General features: G+C 42.7%; 1 long non-coding RNA gene across 1 annotated transcript; it reads right to left on the bottom strand.

Moving 5' to 3' along the window:
* Positions 1-11,231: 11,231 nt before the first annotated feature.
* LOC135413824 (uncharacterized) lies at positions 11,232-14,128 on the bottom strand. Its single transcript, XR_010430408.1, has 4 exons — positions 13,912-14,128; positions 13,282-13,422; positions 12,439-12,629; positions 11,232-11,418 (listed from the first exon to the last, which is right to left on the bottom strand). It is a non-coding gene; the product is annotated as an uncharacterized LOC135413824 (long non-coding RNA).
* Positions 14,129-22,512: the final 8,384 nt, after the last annotated feature.

Raw genomic sequence — 22,512 nt, 5'->3', positions numbered from 1 at the left:
TGTTTTCTTCTGTGCCCAGTCTTCAGCTCTTTTCCTTGCATATGAAACACACACAGAGTAAAATTAGATAGGAAACAACCCCCTATATGAATTGATAAGGTGAGAAAACACAACAAGGTTCAAAGTGCTGGGTCCAAATATTATTCTGTGCAAGGGTGCTGGTACAAGGCAAATGATCAACACATCTGAGCAAGGAGGTGACACCTGCAGTAGTGTTTGCAGTGATTCTGGTTTGAAAGTCAACGTGTTAATTACCAATGTACAGATCTAAGTGGTGGAGTTTATTTTCCTTCTTTAGGGGAATGTTTTACAGCTGACAGATCACAACAGCAGGGCAGCCACCTAAAGTGCTGCTCCAGCTTTCTAAATGCCATGCTTTAATGCAAGAGAGCCATTTCTTGTTATCTGTCAAATAGCTGAACTGATTATTGCATTACCTGCTTTTGTGGTGCTTTCTCTACTGTTTCTTAACAGCTAAAGGTCATATGTTGGCAGAGCATATCCCTTTGATAATAATTTTTAGTGATGTTAGGACTGCCAAATGAACATTTCCTAACAAAACAGGGTTGGAGAACCTGGCATCAATATTTCCCTCCTAAATGCATCTTGTACCAAATGCATGAAAGACAAGAGCTGGAATGCATCCAAGACAAAAACAAACTGACAAAGAGCACAACTTGGATATGGCACCTGAGGGGAAAAAAGTCTGTGGGAGAAAGGAACACAACTGGTCAGTGCATGCCTTCAGAACTGGAGAGGAAACCAGTTAATGCACTGTCTGAAAGCCAAATCCCCTTCAAGGATTGGAACTCCAGGGCCCTCCAATTTCGTGTCTTAGCGAAGAGCCATCTTAAATGATGTACCTGATAGATGTCTTGATTAGTCTTTTGCATAACCAAATTTGAAATGAGGGAAGCAGAATGCCTGCCAGTTCAACACTGATCACTTATTTGTGAAATTGGCACCTGCAAGAGAATTTCTGCTCAACTTTATATGGTCCAAAGACTTCCAAGTTGAGTCCATCTGTGGCTGGTCAATTCCAGCAACAATGCCAGTTTTTTATCCTGGCTGATGTTCCAAATACAAAACAATTATACATCAGTACAAAGTCTTATACAGAACTGAGGAAAGTATATGTGTTTCTGCATATATGTAAAATTATAGCTGCTTGTGTGTAATTTATTAATATTATTTCTTAAAATGAACAAAATTCCTCTTTAAGGTTTTTGGCTCTTCAATTAGGTTTTTCCCTTATGAAATCTGCTGTCACTGGCAGTGCCAAAGGCTGCTGACATAACAGAATTAATCATCATAATCAGAGCAAAGAATTATTCATTTTCTCATTGAAATGTCCTTCCACTGATCCTTGCAGGATCAATACTCCAGAGCTAATGTGTGTTCCTATGATCCCGTTGTAAGTGCTGCCTGCAGCAGATGCTCAGGCTACCTGCTGTAATTTAGCAAGGTCACTGCTCAGTGGACATTTATTTACTTTTTCTTTGTGCTGCTGGTTATACCAGTGAAAATGCCTGTGCTGTCAACCTGTCTGGAGATGGGGCCCGGGTATTAGACCTGCAGTGCCTGGCCTTCCAGGGGTCAAAACAAGCAAGTTTAAGCTGCTTTAAAGTAATCCAGTGGATTCAGGCTAGAACAGACAAACATGCCTGTGTTTTCTACGAACAGAGTCAGTTTGTGGCAGGACAGGCAGGATATGATGCACTTTCTGTGCTTATTTAGTATAGCTAAACACATGTGGTCTGTTGGGGATAGGCCCTCAGAGCTTGTTTTCAGAGAAAGTGCATAATTTTGGTTATCTGAAGGTAAATTGCAGGAACAGGATGGAAAAGAAAATGAACATGTATTCTGGCTTCATTGAAAAACAGGTCAGGGACAAACTCAGTCTTGTTGGCTCCATTTTTCTTTATTGCTGTTGGTCTGCTTTGAAGTGTCTTGGAGGAATGTCAGTAGGGCACTGACAGGGCAGTGTGCCATCTCTACACCTGAAAATGTTAAGTTAGTGCTCAGCTTACATCTTCTTCTGAATTCAGCAGCTGGTTTAGCCCTTGCTAAATCCAAAGGTGATATGCTATGGTACTGGTGATGTACATTTTACAGTTCACAGGATCTCAAGCTATTTCAGACACTGCCACAATCCACCAAGTACTTCCAGGTGACTGCTAAGCTTCTATGAAAGTCACTGGAGTGCGGGGTGTGGTGCCTGGGCTCACAAAAGCCCCTGCATAACTTCATGTTTTTAAGACTCCGATACTGCAGAGTATGCTTCCTGGTGGGGCAAGAGTAAGGGAAATAAAATCCTGAGATTTTAAGTTTCCTTCGAAAATCTTGTCCCTGATTAAAGGAAATTCTGAGCTGCAGGAAGTATAGTTCTAACATATTTAGGAACACCTGCGAGTTACGTGTAGCACTCCAGAAAAACAAGACCTAGATAAAGTCTTACACTTTATTTTTTTTTCCATCTCTGTGATGACCATTTAAACAAAACTTAAGTAGAACTTGAATCAAAATCACAGTAACATTTATTGTGCCTGTAGATCCTCAAAAACAAGAGCTCTGGCCACCTCTGTAAGGCCTTCTCTTGCATTTGTTTATTAAGGTGACAGCACCAGCTCATTATGAATTCATTGGGTTCTCCTGTGGATTTAACGCATTTTCCTTTGTACTCAGGTATAATTTAGCACCTGTGAGTGGGAGTCTTTTGGTCAATCCCACATTGCTGATTTTGTTTCCAGAAAATTAATGCGAAGTTCATTATAATGTGCCGGACAGCTGAAAAAATAGTTGCTGGCATGTCACAGGGAGCTGGAGGACAAGCTTCAGAAGTACATGGAGTCCTATTTGTTCAGGAAGAAAGATATTAGCGTGTCTTACAAGACATTACATGCATCTGTCCAGACCCTGATCCTATTTGCAGAGGAACCAATGGCAAAGTTCCCATTTATTCAAGTGGGAAAAATGCAATAATCTTTAATATCTACAGTTCATCTTAAATGTCAGGAGGTGTTATAGAACACAACATGAGCATAAGCTGAAGTGGGGAAGATGAAGCAAAGTTTAACATGAGGTTAATGTGCTCCCATAGCATAAAAGTATTTGTTCTAAATTTCAACAGTTCCACTGGAAAGTGCTCTCAAGACTGAAAGACACAGCTACGTAAAGTGGGAAGAGACAAGATTCTAGAAGATGGAGAAATTTGATTACTCATCTCCTGATGAGTTCCTGCACCTAGTTCATAAATATTTGCTAAGAGCTCAAAGCAGTTAGGACATAGACAAATTTTATCATCTCTGCTTTATAGATACATAAATAGAAAACACAGTAATGGACAAAATCACAGCCTCAGTTGTCCAGTTGGCAACAGCCCTGGACTCTCCATCCCCTACCCATGAACCTCCAGACTAGACATATTTTATAACTAATGATATTCCTTTATTAAGAGGAATATCATTATTCCTCTTATTTTTAAGAGTATGTGTGTTGTAATTAGCTACCACACACTGGAAATTTGAAGCAGGGCCTAGTTTTTAGCTTCCATAGGCAGGAGAGACAAAAATCAGCAAGATATCATCACAGACATGGAGAATATTCCATGGAAAAGCCACTGGCTTCCCTTTCCTAAACAAAGAGCAGATTCACAAGCCTGTACTTCACTGTGGAAGGGGAAAAAATAAATTGCATTTCAATCTCTCACCAAATCAAGCCCCTACAGATAAGAGGGCAGGTTTGCTGTTAGGTTACAGCATTTTACAACATCCCATTTTTAAGTACTGCGCAGTGTTTGTTGGAAAGAGGAACAACTTCAAAGCAGGAGAAAGCCTATTGGAGCTATCTCTACTCCTACTATTCTCCAACACTGTGAGTATCCTAAAATGTTTGCTGCATCCTTTTTAACCCCCACTTCTTCAGCCAGGGATTCTTCCACAGTGTTCCCCAAACTTAACTGTGATTGGAAGTTCACTTTTATTTCCTTCTGAAATGAGAAGTACCAAGTGCCTCAGGGCCCAAGTACTGTTTTCACTTCATCTTGATGTTACATGACATCTGTTGTAGATTTTCACTTTACAAAACCACTAAGTTTTTTCTTAATTTTTTATTAGAGTGTTAGAATGCCAAAGACCCACAATTTCTTTAGCAGATAATACAAGTATTTTATTGCTATAGTTGCCAGTTGCTGCTCCTACTGGGTTTTTTTTTTTGGCATAGAGAAAGAGGCTGATTATTTTAAAAGTGAATCCCTGCTAGTCAGGCATATAAACCCTTGGGCTGCCTCCAGTCTGATTTAAATTCAGCACCTTGCTTTGATGGCAGAGACAAGGATGAGCCCCTTAGAGGTTTTCCCACCAGCAGGAGAGGTGCGTGAGGACCTCACCCTGGATGTCAGATCAGTTCACAGTGTGTGCTCTCCTGCTACTTCAAGGTGGTAACAACTGAAACGTGACGTTTCACTAGACTACTTTAGAAGGCTACAGAAACCCAAATGCTGCAGCCTCTACCTCTTTAAACACGTACAGCCTGGAAAAAAGCTAAAAAAACCCTACAAAGCTGAATCCCATGAGAAGGTATTTGCACTCTGCTTCTTCCTCAAGGGTAACAGAATGCATCCACAAGCTTGTAGAGAACTTATTATTACCATTTTTACCTTATTAAAAAATAATATCTATTGAGCATGGATTTAAGCAAGAAAAAGAAGCAGAAAGTTAAAGATGTTACCCTATCAACAGCTGAATGACAAAGCTGTACTGGGCTCTTTGAAGGAAGGATGTGCAGAGGACAACACCATATGCTCATAATTGGCTTTTTCTGCACCCTCCTCATAAGTCTGCAAGTGTAGGCCAGGAAAGCACTAAGCAGAGCTTAACCTTAGGGCTTTTGTTTGCCCAAGCATTAACGGTTCCAGTGGAGCACCACAAAATTCCTTACTAGGCATTCAGAGTGCACAACTGCTGCGGCCAGATTTGGAACGTTAACTTAGAAGTTAGATGATAAATTGCATTCCTTCCATATTCTGCCCACTTACTTGGTGTTACATGTATTTCAAAGGTTCCATCCTGACATTTACTTGCTAACACCGCACAAGAACACTGCTGTGATCTACCATCAAACAATTTCTGAGCAGACAGTACCAACATAAAACGTAGCAGGTACCATTCAGGCATATCACACCTTCAGAAAAGCAGTGCTTTTCTTTTGTTCAGCAGCTCACAAAGCCATCAACAAATTAACAGCCTAAGAAGCCTCTCCAGCAAGCAACATGTCTGACCTTGGTTTAACTCAGTAAGCTTTAGTCAACTGAGGGTGGACCTGTGCCCAACATACTGCTGACGCTGCCATTCCCAGGGTTCTGCAGGGCTGCTGCACCCTACAGCTGGGACAAACCCTGCCCTGAGCTCAGCGACAGGGTGCAAGGACAGCACAGTACCTTCCCATGGCCCTGTGTAGCCACCCATTCAAGCACCAGAGCTCATTCACAAAGGAAACCACTCACCACCACAAGCTTTCCCCCACCAGTCCAGGCCTATGAACCATCTCCTCTCCTTGCCCCCAGCTGTACCTGACCACAACACTGCCCTTGTAGAGAAAGCCAAGCTGGCACTCACCCACAGGTGAAACCACTCTGGACCAGGGTGCCAATCAATGCTGCAGAGGACAGAACTCCCAGCTCCCTCACTGCCTGCTCCCCTCTTTATAATCTTTCTCTCCACCTGCACCCCTTCAGCAGGGCCCATCTGACCCCTCCATGTGGGGCAGGTGAGTGTGACCTCACTCCTTAACTGGCCTGGTAATCACTGCAGCTCTTGCCTGTCTCTCTCAGATGAGCTGCCATGGCCCCTCTGCACATTTGCAGATGCTGCATGATCAAGTACTGAGTCCTGCTGCACCTTCCTGCTGCTTCAAAAGATAAAATGTTGCAGCATAAAGTATAAATAACATTTATCCTATTTAAAATGTGACAGATCTCCTATGCTATGCTACTTTATTATATCTAAAATGAATTTGCAGATGATGATATATATTTTCTACTGACCCTGGATGTTTTATCATTAAAATCCTAGCACTCTTGTTACCATGCCTTCATAATATATTAATATGACTATCTCAGCTTCTAGAAAACTAAAATATAACCTCATGGTCTTTTATATGCTGTAATTTCTCTTTGGGTATTAAAAAAAATATATTATAGCCGTATCAGATTATTAACACTGAAAATGAGCCAGAGTCCCTAAAGTGCCATTTAAAAATATCTGAAAGTCATTGTCCTTTTGGAAATGTTTGGTTCTCAGATAATAACTTGCTTCCAGGTTTATGGAGAAAGTTAAGAGGTCTTCCCACTTGCTCCATCGCTGGTCTCATAAGCTGCAGCCCAGCAGGAGAGCGTGCCCTGGGGTGACAGATGTTGCTGGAGCTGACAGACCAGCAGTGTCAGTCCAAGCAGTGGCTGACCCATGAAGCTGCAGGAAACGGTATTTCATTTCCAACTAAGCTCAGATCCTTTGGTGAGAACAAAAGCCACTGGACTAAGTCTAGCCTCTGCATTTTGTTCTAATACATGAAATATTGCCAAAGTACATTACTAATAAACCTGAGGATTGCTTTTCCTGTACTTGTCGATTGTAGCCTTTCAGCTCCCTATGTGACAGCAGCACTCTGTGGGCTGTGGTCTTTTGCTTGGCATAGTCTCTGCCCTTTTCCCTCCTGCCAAAGCCCTCACTGCTGCCACTCACCTTTAGGTTCAGCTGAACTGCAGGAGCTGATGTCTAGTACCCAGTCAGCCATGACTGTGTTAGGGTGGGCTGGGTGCCAGTGAAATGTGTCCTGTGGTCCCTGGACAACCTCCCACTTGGCCTGAGCCTGCATGACCTGGGAGGGGTTGCCTGTGCCCTCACAGAGGAACTCAGATGCACTTGCAAGTGTGTCAGGGGCTGCACCTTTGTGTTGCCCTTTTCCCACTGTTAGTGTTCCTTCTGTCACAATATTGATCATTCAGTATGTGAGATCAGACTTATGAAGCCTTGGGATTTGCTTTTGCAGTAATGGAGAGCCCAAGAACAATTCACTTCTATTTACCCGGAACTGGCAGCTGGGAACAGCAGAAGGCAATTCTTGTCTCAGGAATCTCAGTCCAGCACTGGTTTCCAGGGAGCCATTTCTGCCTAAAGAATCGAGTCTAATCAAGGACCAAGGCAAAGAGCACAAGCTCCAGCTTCTTGCAGAGCCCCTGCTCCCTCAAGCAATGCCTCTGCTCAGAGCATTGCAAACCCAGGCTAACAGCACATGACGTTTAATTCTAAAGCTGAGCAAAAAGACCAGCACAGAAAACTGTGTGCTTTGTTTTGCTGCTAATGCCAGGACTCTCCACCTTCTGAGATTCAAAATTAATATACTCTATGTACTCTAGAATTAATAGCTGTAGTTAAAAAAAAGCCACTCACTGAAGATTCAGGCCAAATTGCCTCTGTGTTTAGTGTAGGAAATTAGCAAATGATAATTTCCTGTCATTTAAATTAAGGGAGTTGTGCAGTTGATCCTGGGAAAGTTAGAAATGTGCTGAGATAAGAAATATCCACTTCCGATCACAGAATTACAGAATCAATGAGACTGGAAAAGACCTCTGAGATCATCAAGTCCAACCTTTGACTGAACACCACCTTTTCAACCAGACCACAGCACTAAGTGCCATGTCCACTCATTTCTTGCACACCTCCAGGGGCGGTTACTCCACCAACTCCCTGGTGAGCCCATTCCAGTGTTTAATCACCCTTTCTGTGAAGAAATTCTTCCTAATGTCCAACCTGAACCTCCCCTGGTGCATCTTGAGGCTTATGTCCTCTCATCCTGTCACTGGTTGCTTGGAAGAAGAGACCAACCCCCACCTGGCTACAAGCTCCTTTCAGGTAGTTGTAGAGAGTGATAAGGTCACCCCTGAGCCTCCTCCAGGCTAAACAACCCCAGCTCCCTCAGCCTCTCCTCATAGTACTTGTGCTCCAGATCCTTCACCAGCTCCATTGCCCTTCCCTGGACATGCTCCAGCACCTCAATGTCTTTCTTGTAGTGAGGGCCCAAAACTGAACACAGGACTCGAGATGCAGCCTCACCAGTGCCAAGTACAGGGGGACAATCATTTCCCTGGTTCTGCTGGCCACACAATTCCTGATACAGGCCAGGATGCCATTAGCCTTCTTGGCCACCTGGGCACACTGCTGGCTCATGTTCAGCTTCCTGTCACCCAGTTGTTACTATATGAACAACCAAACATTTAATCTTGCTTCTAAGAGCCCAGTCTGAAAACAGTTTTTCCAAACTCAGCTTTCACATATCCTGAGACCTCTGTTGCCATCTTAACTGGAAGTTTATGGTACCCTGGATCAACTGTTTGCTGTTACAGCCACACCCTGCAGGGAACAGAAAAGTGATATGATGCTCGACTGAAGGAACAACTTTTGAAGGTGTGGAAGATTAAGTAGAGGAGAATTCCAGGAGAAGGAATTCCCAGTTACTGTACACTGCGATATACTCTGAGATGTTGGAATTGCATGCCATCCTTAGTCAGTTCAGATTGATCCTGAGATCTGGCTGCACCAGAAATCCATGGCCATCATTCTTATTTCTGCCATGGAAAGAGAAGTCTTTATTTTCACTCTTGCATTCTGTTAGCCACCATGAAACACTCCATCATTACCAAAATGGTGAAAGCTGTTTCTCCATCTATGCCTGTAAGCCATGAAAGCACTAGCTTTTCATATAAATAAACCCAAGTTCTTTAATACATTGAAGATCCAGCAGATTCATAAAGTTTTCTGCTTTTACTAATGCCACTACTCCAAAGAGTTGGATTCCAGGTTTATCCCGTAGTGCCTTTATCAGTAGAAGAGTAACTTCTGACCAGATGGTCTTAAATTTGTACTCCTAAATTTTACAGAACTTGCACTATCAGGAAAAAAGATCTGTCACTTGTCCATTTTACACTGAGAACAGTCGATTACTTGGTGAATAAACTGTATCACTGGCCAGCTGAAGGAGCTGACATAGGATTAAACTACTTTCAGATCCATCTAGGTGATGACACAAGAGCTCAGGCATCAAGATACCTTTGTGATTTCAATTACCTACTTTTTACATGCCTAAAAAAAGTAAAGTTACCAGCATAGAACTAATAAAGCAGAAAGTTCTACAAAAGTGGCAAGTGAGTTATTGCAATTGCTTTAGGCAAAGTAACCTACTTCTGCATAGTCACAGATGGGGAAGGTTTACTCGTTGCCTAAATTTTATATGCACAGAAAGAAAAGCAAAACATGAAAGCAATCCTGCTTCCCCTCCAAACTCAGTTTTTCCTTCTCCTCACTGTCCCTCTCACCCCCCAGCAGCCAAAAAACCAAATCAATTTCTTTCAAAGGAAAGGTATGGGATGGGACTATACTGTAAAGTGAAGGAGAAGGTAAGGTGAAGGAGAAGGTTATTAACTAAGATTATATTGCAGCTTAGGGGAGAAGAGTAAAAGTCTGAAGATGTAATGGATTTCCGAAAACCAAATAGTAGCTCTTTAAATTGTATTTTTATATTTGATTGATCAGGCAAATGTGTTACTTTAGAGATAAGGCAAAAGTTATCACATTGAGAGATGGTTTCTGGCCACAACATCATCTCATTAAAAAGGTGCAGCACCCAAGGGCTCCACTTGTTTATTAAAAGCATCCGTTTTATTTCCAGAAGAAAAATTAAAAATCATTGCTTCAAAAACAGTGTGACAGAACTGGAAAGACAGGGTTAGTTTACATCTGTGAAATGGCAGGGATCCTGACTCTACTCCTTCCTAAATGTGATTGCTGGTCACACCAGAGTCCTGCTAATTTCAGCATAACTCCTTTACTGCCTAGGAGGTACCAACTGGAGTATGTCAGCTGCACGGTTCACATGTGGGGGTTTAACTTCTGCAGATGAACCTGACCTAGCTGTGGGGTGGTAAAAAAAAACAACCAGAGCCAGTGGAGGAGCCCCCAGCTTCCTGGGCCCAAGGTGCCTCAGCAGCACACAGCACCTGAGCCAGGTGAGTCAAAGCTCCTTTGGGTATGTCTGTCTGAGATGGGCCCAGGGTGCCCCAAAGCAGGGTTGTCTGCAGTGGGGCTGACATCATCTCTCAACATCTGGCCTGATGTTGCAAGTGGCTTTCTGACCAATTTATAGCAGAGGTGGTGGCACTTACTGTGCACACCTGCTTGGGAGAGCAAGTTTGCTGCACCCTGGTTACACCAGTTACTCTGTGCAGGACCCGTGTGTATGCGCTCCAGGAGGGCATTGCACATACCAGGGATTGGAAGCATCAGAGCTGCTGCAGCTCTAGCATGGGAAAACCCGGAAAAATCCAGGTCAAGGCACACTAACCTGCATTGGGTGCATTTATTGGGCTCGGGTAAGGCTCCTCACCAAGGCGAAACTCCTGCTGAGGTCTTACTTGGTGGTGCCAAGTAATGAGAGGCAACGGGCAGAAACTGATGCACGGGAAGTTTCACCTGAACATGAGGAAGAACTTCTTTACTGTGCAAGAGACCGTGCACTGGAACAGGCTGCCCAGAGAGGTTGTGGAGTCTCCCTCACTGGAGATATTTAAGAACCATCTGGACACAATCCTGTGCAATGTGCTCTAGGGTGACCCTGCTTGAGCAGGGAGGTTGGACCGGATGACCCTCTGTGGTCTCTTCCAACCTGACCCATCCTGTGATCCTGTGATTCTGTCTTTGCTTGAACTGACAGTGGGGAGAGAGCCCTTACTCTGGGCAACAGTGCCTTCATAATTCTGCTTCTTTTTAGATCCCAGTATGGCAAAGGCAGAGGGGAGGATGGAGAAGCACCTAACTGTCTTCAGACCTGTTTCATCTTCCCTGCCATTCACAGAACCAGAAGACAGAATACTGTGAAAAGGGTATTTAAGGACTGAGTTGCCTTTGTTTACAGCAGCGTACTGCCTGCTTTTAATGTTTACAAAGCTTTTGGCTGTAAAAGATGTACATGGCTGGGAGGTTTCTCTTGGTCTGTATTCACTGCCACAAAGGAATTCCTCCAGGCTCCCTTGCCTTCCTTCTTGAGCCCCTCAGAGACCTCTGCTGCTGTCTCTGGCAGCAGACCAAGGGGAAACAGCTTCAGTTAAAGCTCCCCTTGTAGCTACAAAACACCATTGATCAGCCACGTCTGTCAGTGCCAACAACTTTTTGAAGCTGTCACTCTTTTAATGTCTAGCTTTTTATTCAGGTTTCAGGTATTCAATGTAAAGAAAACCCCCAGAGAGTTATTTTTTTCTTTCTTTCATCCTATTGAAAGGAGAACCTGCTGTAGCTGAGCACTCCTGAAAATATCAGTTCAGATCCATTTCAGGCCGAGCCTGGGAGGTCCTACTCCTGTCCTTCAGGTCTGTAGGCAAAGCAAAACAAAGTATGTGAAAACATTCACTGAATAGTTAAATCCCTGGAAGAGAGAGCAGAAACTGCTGAGGAATGCAATGACAGCATCAAGGTTGTCAGTAGCTGTCAGAAAAAGTCAGTGGCACATCAGAATATGTTCCAGTGAACACCGGTAATCGATCTCTTCTGCCAGGATGGGGTGAAACACCATATTTTGGTGCTGGAGCTGTAGATGAAGTGTTAATGGGTGAATTTTATAAACGCTGTTAACAGAATAATAATGCAACCTCTTTTCTCTGCTGAGATGCTGGATATCTCCACTGGGTATTGTTGAAAGGGTAAAAATAAAGCAAAACAAACAGAATAAAAAAAAAGTCCATAAGAAAACTACAGTAAATCCTGGCTCTGAAGGAGATATCCCTCCCTCAGTTGGGAGTAGACAGGAGGAGTCCATGATGTCCTGTCTACTCCCTCAGTTGGGAGTAGACAGGAGGAGTCCATGATGTCCTACGCTGTTCCTGCCTTTGGCTGAAGTTCTCTGCACACAGGCCAGTGAGCTGCCACTGGCAGGTGCAGAGAATTGGGCACACCAACTCTGAGACATCCAAACCAGGTTTAGGGGCCCTGGGTCGTCCTCAGCTGCACTGGTGAGAGTTCAGGGCAGTTCCTTTGAGTAAACCAGAGGTATTTTGGATTTATACCTACATGCTTTCTGGCAGGGCTGTTGCGCTGAAAGATGCTAATCTTGCTTTAATCCCCACGGGATATTGACTTTAACAAAATACTCTATGCTTCATTTCTCAGCATTGCAAAACAACTTAATGGGCCGTATATTTCCAGTAATTTCTAGCTTATATTCTCACTCTTTCACAACACCAAAATGTCACTGGCTTTAGCCTTTTCAATACCATTTCCTCTGAGAACATGCAAGGAAAAAAGAAGGCAAAAAATAAGTTTTTATTTAAATAACACCATCCGCACATTACCTTTGAGCGTGGAAGAGGAGTTATATAAAGGCCCTTCCACTTACCTTTTCTCTGAGAAGGCTGAAACCCCTACTTATTCCTTTATGATTGACATTTGTTTGTTTAGTGTGAGCCTTATTCCTTTCTTGTTCACACATTTATCAAGCATGAAGGTTTGCTATGGGTGACGTCAGTGGAATTTTATCAGCAGAAAAGCACACAAAAATGTAAGTACAACTGACAGAAGAGGCAGAATCTGAAAGCAAAAATATGCATTTGCGGTTACCGAAATGAAAGAAATGAAACTTATACTTGTCTATCTGCAGCTCTATTCCTTTGAAGCATTACAAAACCCCATGAAAATCTAGATCTTAGAGACTGTATAATCACTTAGAGAGTTAATGTGCATAAACATACATAAAATGTTTGTTTGCTTTTTCCTGCACAACCTTTTTACTGTATTACTGTATAAATCAGACCTATTTTATTTTCACTTGCTAAGCCTTGTATTCCTTTTAAAGCATCTCAATGAGTGAATACATATTTCCAAACCCTTACAGCCTTAAACCCCAAATTTATTATTGTATTTTCACAGAAAAAAAAGGCCTCCCAGACATTTTTCTACGAAGCATATTATTGGAGATAGGAGTGGGAGATTTAATGCCTTGAGATATGATTTCCAACCTGGGAGGTGCATGACAAATCTGAGTGCAAAATATCATGTCATAAACGAGCACAGAGTCTTAGCAGGAAAATTGGGAGCTCACCAACCCTGTACTGTTACGGTGGCAGCTGTGCTAACGACGGACACAGTTCCCTGAAGAACATAAGTCTTTTCCCTCTTTCTGCTGCTGGCACCCAAGAGCATATGGCCATCATTGCGTGGACAAGACAGCTACAAGTCAGACCTGTGCAGAAACCAGGAGAAAAATCACCCTGATCACTCGAAGCGTATGGATCCAACGAGGCTTGAAAGCTGGGCTGAGGGGAGGGCTCCGCACACTCTGCTGGCAGCGAGTCGCTGCGTGTCTCAGAAAAAAAGGATGATCCTGCAAAATACGGATGAAAAATGATGTCTCCCTCATGCCAAGTGAGAGTAAAGGCTCGTTTATAGAGAGCAGGACAAACCAGAAAGAGTGATACGGGAGGTGCTGCCTCAGGATTGAGCTCTGGATTTGGCAATCTCCCACGGAGCAAAACCACAGGCAAATTAGGGAAAAGTTGCAGGGCAGAGAACAGAGGCATCCTTACAAATTTTTTTTTCTACTTGATTACAGTTCTATTTGATAGCAAAGCCCTGGCTGGCTCTGCTGGATGTCATACATCCAGAGAGCTGCTTTGCAGGCACACTTTTTCTCTTGTCTGCAGCAATGCCATTGACTGAAGTCACATGTGGGACTGGTTCTGGATGTTCAGGGTGTGAAAAAGTATCACCTCTCTCCACATAAGAAAGACACTCTGGTGGGTTTTTCTTGCTGCTCTTGCATCAGTCATGGCTTTCTCAGTTGGCCTGTGCGTATTTGCACTTTATTACTTACCTAAAAGCCCTGCAGGTGGATGTTCTGCCCTCAGAGACCACAGAGGTTACGAGCACGAGTGGTTCTGAGGAGGAGGGACCCCACAGTGTGCAAAAGGGATTAGCTCTGCTTCCAAAAGGGGACTTCAGTGAGAAAATGCGTCACAGCCATCAGACCTTGCCAATGTCACAATGGCTCTGGCTGTAATGTAGATGTCTGTCTAATGGGCACTGGGCTAAGACCAATAAAATAGAATTCATACAGGCCACTGAACAGCTTCTGATGTTAATGGCTTTTGATTAACGCTGGCCCAAGTTGCATCTGTATTTTATTAACACTGTGTACAGAGTGAGTAGAATTCCAGATGGAGTACAAAGTACCTTTTTCTCTTGTTCTGTCCATAATTGCAAATGCTTAAATTGCACTTGTAGCTGTTTTATGACCTTAAACTCTGTGCATTTGCTACAGTGGAACATTGCAATTTCTAGAGAGCGGAAAGATCACACAGAACTGGTCGATGATCTCTGTGATGCAAATAAAAATAGTACCATAAGTGTTCAAATAAATATTTCTTTCTATTTCATCTTTTCATTTTTATTGCTTCCTCAGGTCACTTGAAATGAAATTGTCCTTCACAGGTCAAGCTATGGCTGCTTTGCAGACAGCAAAAAAGACAGTGTTTTAGATCATTAGAGCCCTGGAGATGTTACAGCAATCCAAGTGATTTGCATTTCTGAGGGAAAGGCTTTTATTTCTGAACTGTTCACCTATTATAGATCTAAAAGTGTACCTTTTTTTTCTCATGAAAATGCCTGCCCTCAGAATTGAAAAAAAAAAGACATATTGCTAGCCTTGACATGCCACCTCTCCACCAGCTCTCTGAGGAGGTGCCCATTGCACTTTGAGTGGAAGCGATGATGACGGAGGAAACGAGCACTTTGTGCAGTGGAATTGCACTGGGACTCAGTGGGTAATGTGGAGGGAAAGGAGGTGGGAGACTCAGCCCCAGTGCAGGGACCAGACAAGCCTTCTGCTCTGCACCACACCTCCCTCACTTTTTATCAAGCTTTTTATCGAGCTTTTTATCAACTGGCTGCTGGCAGGCAAAGCTGTGCAGTTTTGGGAGAGCTTGAATCCTAAATGGATGTTTTAATCAGGCTCCCTCATGTCTCCATCAGATGGGAGACACGGTTTCTCCACGCAACTCCCTTCTCCTCCGTCCCCCTCGGCAGCGGGTGACACACACTGCCACATCGTGGATATGATGGGGACAAGGCAGATGCTCAGGCTGCAAACAAGAACTGCAGATACCAGATTTGTGGCATCTGTGGGGGTAAGCCATCACTGCCTTTTCTTGCATCCAGGTCATTTTTGTACCATGTTTTGCTTTCCTGACAGGTTCCCTTTGTCGAAGAGGGATCCTTGCCTCTGGGAGGTGGGTAGCTGAGGCTGGGTGCTGCCTAGAGGAGGCTTTACTTTCCTGGGATATCTTTAGATGGCTCTTGCCCTCAGCCCTTTTGGTGGCTGCCACTGGTGCCACTACCTCTTGGTAGAGGGGCTGTGGTCATGTCAACTGTGGAGTTGAAGTCAGGCTCAGGAGTGAGGGTTCAAACATTCAGGAGTGTATGAAAATATTATATGGCAAAAGTTAATGGAAAAGAGTGCCTCATTGCTCATGTAGAGATTATTACATTTTTAAGGCATTTATGAACAAATAAAATGCATCTGGGGAAAGAGCACCCCACCACCTGCCATATTCCCCTCCCCATCTTCCTGCAATCCTCTTACTTATTAGCATTTCGACACTGCTTTTCTTTGAAGTACAAGCTGTATTTTACTAATATTATTTCCATTCATGCTGTGGAAATAAAACTTATGACAGTGTTGATTTCTCAGATCTCCTCAGAGTTTTTGAAATTTGCATTAGATTATTCTAATCACTTAGCCTCGTTGTATATATTTACACAAGAACTTTTGATGTTTAAACAGATCAGGCTGCAATGAGATGTGCAGGGGGAAATACATACCCCAAAGAAAAGGAAGCTCTTTTTTCTCTGACCACATCTTAAGCTAGAAGTTTTCAGATAAAACCATGGGTCAATGCCTTTGGGACCTGAGGGAATGATGGTAAGACTGGAAAGATGGAGGGATTTGCTCTGCTTTCAGAGACAGCAGGCAGAGATGGAGTTGGGCTGGGTCTCTATGAGTGCAAGGAAGGTGGTGAGGACTTGTCCCCTTGCACCCTTTATCGCTACTGTAACCTGTGCTCCTGCCCATCTAACAGAAGAAATTGTCCAGCCTGAACCCATCATGTCTTTACCTACACACACAGGCTTCTGGGGACTGAGCAGAAGCAGCAGCTGCCAAATCCTGACTCTACTGAATTCAGTGGGAGTAGTAAAATGTTTCTTTTTGGGGGCAGCAAAAAGCCTGAGACTGTGGTGCAGTTGTGCTAGATCATGACATACGGGCAAGTCCTGCAGGACCTGTGCTCCTGCAGGCAGGAGGCAGCTTATCTGGGAAGCACTGCAGCCATATGCTCAGGTTAGTTAATTTGGTCTCAGGGCTGGCTCTGTTAGATCCAGAATGAGGCAACAGAAGCAACCTTTACACAGCAAAAGTGACCAGGAAAGGGTGGTGGCCAGAAGAAGGAGAAACAGATCTCTTGAGGACTGAAGAAGGTAATCTCTCTGGAAGATGCAGGAAATTGCCAGCTATCTCACATGATGTTTAGCTTCACAAAGGCTAGGGATCATATTTTTATTTGCATATTAGTATAGAAAGTATATTTGCAGTTTTTTGTGGTACTGTAAAGGAGGAACATTTTGGATTACGATGTTGTTAACTTGTTTTACAGTGAAATCTGGAGCAAATCATCCATTATCCAACATATTATCCTAAAGACTGTAAAAGCCATGGCAAACTATGTCAACACAATTTTGACTCTGTAACTTTCAAAGTTTGTGGGTAAAGTCTTTAAAAACAAAACAAAATAAAATAAAAAAAAAAGAGAAGCTTCTTCCAAGAATATGCACTTCCATAAACTCAGTTACAGATGAGAGCAGAGTTTCCAACTCACACACTGAAAGTGATCTATCCACTTAGACATGCAAATATCATGTTTTGAATAAGTCTCACATTTAGAGTTGTCACCAGTGAAAACATCTTTCTCCAAAGGCACGTTGGATTTTTCAGCTCTCCTGAGCTTGTAAACCATGTAGAGTCAAGGAAAAAAATACAGAATAAAACCAAAATATTCCACTTTACAAGGATTCAGAGATCTAAGAACTTTTTTAAGGTAACATTTTCCTCTTTGGAACCTTTTCAGTAGCAAATATTTCTAGAAGCATAGTTTCCTCCCTATCTAAGACTACCTAGAACCAGGGCAGCCAAGGCCTTCTTGGGCTGGAAGAGGAGTGGGCTCATTGCCTGTGCTGGATGGGCAGTGACAGAACTCCTACTGCCCTCTGAGGATGTATCAGCAGGAACACCCCAGGGCTTTCATTCTGGCTGATTTATTTTGTCCTCATTGCTGACTGGCAAGTTACGTGCCTTGCTGCACTGGGAATGAGATGCCGTGACCCATGCGAGGCAGAGTCAGGAGGGAGAGAAGCCATTTCTCACCTTTAAGGACATGAATTTGTGAAGTAATCAGAAACACTGTGAGATTCATAAATTTTGTCCCCCACAGAAGTGTGACAAGACATAGTTAGCACACACTATTTTGACTTACACCACCAGCACTGCTTCAGCTCCATGTCTGTAGAGGGAGAAATGCATTTGGCTGCCTATCCAACATTAGCAGAAACCTCCAGGGGTGGACAGGTACATAATACACTAGGGGTAAAGCCTTTTGCTGTAGCTCTTCAAACCTAAATGGGATCTCACATCAGTTCTACCCTGAAATCTCATGGATGTCTGGCAGATTTCTTGTGACAATAATCAACTCTCCACCTTGACCACCATGATGCAGGAGATGTTACAGCTTTTTTTTACAGTTAAAACCTACAGGTTGCTAAAATTGCTGTCATTGTTATACAGTACTCAGACATAAAACATGTATGTAATTATCAGACCTGAGGTCAATGATTGTGAAAGAACTGTGAAACTCTGGTGCTAAGTTTCTTTTTGGTTTTGACACAGAGATGATAAAAGAAGCATTTAACATTAGCAGTTCAAGTCTCGTCCAGATGTGCTAAAGCTGAGAATCATTTCTGTGTTAAAGAACTATGGTAACTAAGCTTTGAGTTCTAGTTCAATATTTGTAAGCGAATTCTTAAAACAATAAATATTGGTGACTAGGAATAGAAGATGCAATGAGTGGACAAGTGCTCTGAAATTTCTGAAGTTCATTTTGCTCAAGTTGCTTATTCCTAATGAGCACATAGATAACGCCTATGCTAAGGAAGAGTTAACTGAGTGATTTGCTTGAGAAGGTTCCAAAAGCATTTATACTTTTTCCTAGGTTAACCTAAAATGATACAAAAACCTCTGTTTCTCTTAAAAAGAAACATCAAAAGTGCATATTTCAGCATCACAGAATCACAGAATATGCTCAGTTGGAAGGGACCCACAAGGATCATTGAGGACCATCCCCAAGAGCCACACCATGTGCCTGAGAGTGTTGTACAAATGCTTCTTGAACTCTGTCAGGCTTGGAGCTGTGACCACTGCCCTGGGGAGCCTGTTCCAGTGCCCAAACACCCTCTGGGGGAAGAACCTTTTTCTAATATCCAACCTAAACCTCCCCTGACACAACTTCAGCCCATTCCCTCAGGTCCTGTCCCTGGTCACCACAGAGAGAGATCAGTGTCCGCCCCTCCTCTTCCCCTTTCCCCTCACAAGGAAGTTGTAACTGCAGTGAGGTGTCCCCTCAGTCTCCTCTCCCCAAGACTGAGCAGACCCAGTGATCTCAGCCGCTCCTCACACAGCTTCCCCTCAAGGCCCTTCACCATCTTCGTTGCCTTCCTTTGGACTCTATGAGCTTAATACCTTTCTTATATTGTGGCACCCAAAACTGCCACAATATCCAAGGTGAGGCTGACCCAGTGCAGAGCAGAGCGGGACAATCCCCTCCCTTGACCGGCTGGTGATGCTTTGCCTGATGCTTTCTCCCTGAGGATTTCTCAGTCTAACAAAAAAAAAAAAAAAAAAAAGGATAGATTTTCCAATTGCTTTCAAAATGTTTGCCCATCTGCCAAGTGGTTTGCATCTGACAGTCAAATACTGCCGGTGAGAACCATCAATTCCTTCAAGGACTTGACACTGCATCCAATTTGTATCCCAAGTGACTATAAAAGGAGGTGACTGCAGCTATTATTTTGTTAGATTTAGTCAAAACATTCCCAGAAGAGGCAGGAGGGCATGCTGGGAATTGTCTGATGAGCCTGCTGGGACAATAATTACACGGCCAGCAGTTTGTTCGCTTCATCTTTTGTAGCACTTTCTTACTGGGTTTTGTGTCATTTGAGCACTTGGCTTTTTGAACTAAAGAATCTTTACTGCCATTATCTCTTTAGCTAATTCCCAGATTATGCAGTCTTGGACAAGCACTGTTTTCCAGGGCTGCTTTTCTATTACAGAAGGTATTAGAAAACTAAAATACATTCTTCAACATTCCCATTCTTACTTGCAATGAAATTTTCTGCACCATAGCTGTGATTGAATTACAAAGAGTTGCCTGTTCTGATTGCAGTGGTTACACAGACCTTAGGTCCATTTGTGTTTTAATCCTGATTCTTTGAGAAGGATGAATATCAACATTTTCAATATATATTTTTTTTGGTTAAAACTTCACATATAAATGTTATTTCTTTATTATTATTATTATTATTATTGTAACAAATTACTGCTTAAAAAGCTTTTCAAGAGCAACTTAGGTATCTGGGAAACAAAGATCTGTTAGAATTTTAATTTGCCTCAGAACCTGTTGAAAAAATAAATGGGCGTGAGCCCCTGGAAGAGAGTATGTGAAAGTATTACCAAAACATCAGTTCTGAGTTGACAGGAAAATCCAAAGGTATGAAAGGAATCATATTAAAAACAAGAAGCTGTGCTTATTCAACTGACTACAAGGGGTCCCTGATAGCTGTGAGTGCCTTTTAAAGAGCGGGTAGGCAATTAAAAAACCAGCAGTAAAAACAAACCAAATCCAGCAAACCATCCTGCCAGGAGCAGCCTGACTGGTCCTCTCCAGGCCAGTTCCTTTCTCGGCTGCTGTTCCTGATAAAACAGACCAGCTCTGATTTATCCTAAGCCAGCCTTAGTCTCCCATTTTCTCTGGTGGGTGAAGCACATGGGCTTTCAGCAATCCTGTATGAATGCAGACACACAGCCTTGTGTCTCCTGATTTACATACATCAAGGTGAATACAAAGGAAGGAGGAGAAAAAGAGGTAAAGGAGGTAAAAATTACCACATCAGAGCCTTTTGCTGCTGCATAGGGATAAAAATGTATTGCTTGTGATTCCAGTGAAATGAGAATCTGTTGTTAGAGAGTTTACTACAATCTATCTTGTTTGTGCACTTGGGAACTTCAGAAGACTAATTTTATTGGAGTGGAGCTGGAAAAATTAGATCACTGGCCAAAGTTTACAAAAAAACTCATTTCCTTGCTGTGGAAAAATTATTAGCATTCTCACAAAGACAATTGCATCGAAACAAGAAACATACCTTAAAAGCAAAACTACTTTTGATGTGAATCCTGCAAAAAAAGCACAATAAAATATAAAAGGGCCTGTGGGATCCTATTTTCTACTGTATGTGCTGCCCAATTCCTCTCTTTGCTAATGGGTCACCTGGGATGTGACTTCCTTCCAGCAGCTGAACTAGGGCATCTTAGGAGGACAGCAGGGATCCAAAGATTTCCTAAAAGACACGTCGATGCTATAACCAGTTTCTTCAAGGGGGAAATAACATCATAGATACTTCATCTCACTGTTACTTACACAGCAAAAGTATAACTCGACTCACCAGGCAGAATCAGCCCCAGCAATCTTCTCCTGACAGAAGTTAGAACTGGAGAAAAGTCCCAAGAAATTACCTTATGGACAACGAAGAAATGACAGCTTTATATAGTGAAAGTTGCTTTGTTTGTTGTTCCGTTCATTAAAAATTTGGCTTAACTCAGAAGCATGAGAATTTATATTCCTTTGAAGTGTTTAGTAAATTAAAGTAATCCATATCTTTTTGAATACTGAATATCTGTCGGAGGTCAATTGTGTGTTTTGTGTTCCTCATAAGATTATTTTCTCTTATATTTTTACCTCCTGATCTTTTGAGCTCCCTTTAATTTTATTTTTCATAAAAAAAGGCACTCTAGCTCAGGAACACATTACTTAAATCTAAATTTAATTATCATTCTATCTAACTTCTTTTATATTGAAGCAAGACTCATTGATTTTCAATTTACAGTTATTTTAATTAGAAAACCCCCTCACCCGAAGTACAATAAAAAGAATGCAAAATGCTTTTGTAAATAATAGCTAACTGTAGCAGGATTGCAAATAAAGGGCATTTTTTGTTGCTGGGTGGGGATTTTTATTTTGCTTGCTTGATTTGGTTTTTAGTTGGTTTTGTTTGGTTGGTTGGTTGGTTTGTTTTTTTCTGGTTTTGTTTCTTTTTCTTGATGAGGGGATGTTCAGAAGTGATACACCCCAGCAAAGAGGAAGTCAGGCAAAAATGCCAGGAGGGCTGCATGGATGGACAAAGAGTTCCTGTACAAACTCAGACACAAAAAGGAAGCCTACAGAGGGTGGATGCAATGACAAGTAGCCTGCAAGAAATACAGAGAGATTGTCTGAGCAGCCAGTGATCATATTAGGAAAGCTAAAACCCTTACAGAATTAAACCTGGCCATAGATGTCAAGGGCAAGAAGAAAAGCTTCTGTAGTTAAGTCAGTGGTAAAAGGAAGACTAGGGAAAATGTGGGCCCTCCATGGAAGAAAATGGGAGACCTGGTTCCCCAGGACATGGAGAAGGCTGAGAATGACGTTTTAGCCTCAGTCTGCTCTGGCAAGTGCTCCGGCCACACAGCCAGTGTTGCAGAAGGCAAAGGCGGGGACTGGGAGAAGGAATCACTGCCTGCTCTAGGAGAAGATCAGGTTCAAGACCATCTAAGGAACCTGAAGGTGCACAAGCCCATGGGACCTGATGAGATGCAGCCGCGGGTCCTGAGGCTGAAGACGTGGTTAAGGCACTGCCCATCATATCTGGGAAGCTGTGTCAGTCCCGTAAAGTTCCCACTCACTGAAAAAGGGGAAATATAACCCTTCCCTTCCCACCTTCTCCATTTCCTCTGTGAAACCTGTCGATGCAGCCATGTGTTCTTAAGAGGCTGTTGCATTTCAGGGGTGGTCAAAGCTGATTTCCTACAGCTTAGGCTTCCCATGTGCTGTGGAGACTCAGTAAGTTAAAACAAGCATACCAATATGAGGTATTTATTATCTTTTGACTGTCCTGGGGATAACTTTTGTCTTTCTAAATTCAAAACTTTTCAATAAAAGAAGAAAAATTCCCAGTAGGATAACTTGCATCAAATTTTACTGTATATTTTTTCTAATATTGCCTGACTTATTTTACAGATGGCCTTTCCAGGGCTCCAGACAGAAAAGCTCATGAGCTC

This window comes from Pseudopipra pipra, chromosome 4, assembly GCF_036250125.1.
Source record: "Pseudopipra pipra isolate bDixPip1 chromosome 4, bDixPip1.hap1, whole genome shotgun sequence".
Classification (NCBI taxonomy): Eukaryota; Metazoa; Chordata; class Aves; order Passeriformes; family Pipridae; genus Pseudopipra; species Pseudopipra pipra.
This window is presented reverse-complemented; position numbering and strand designations above follow the sequence as displayed.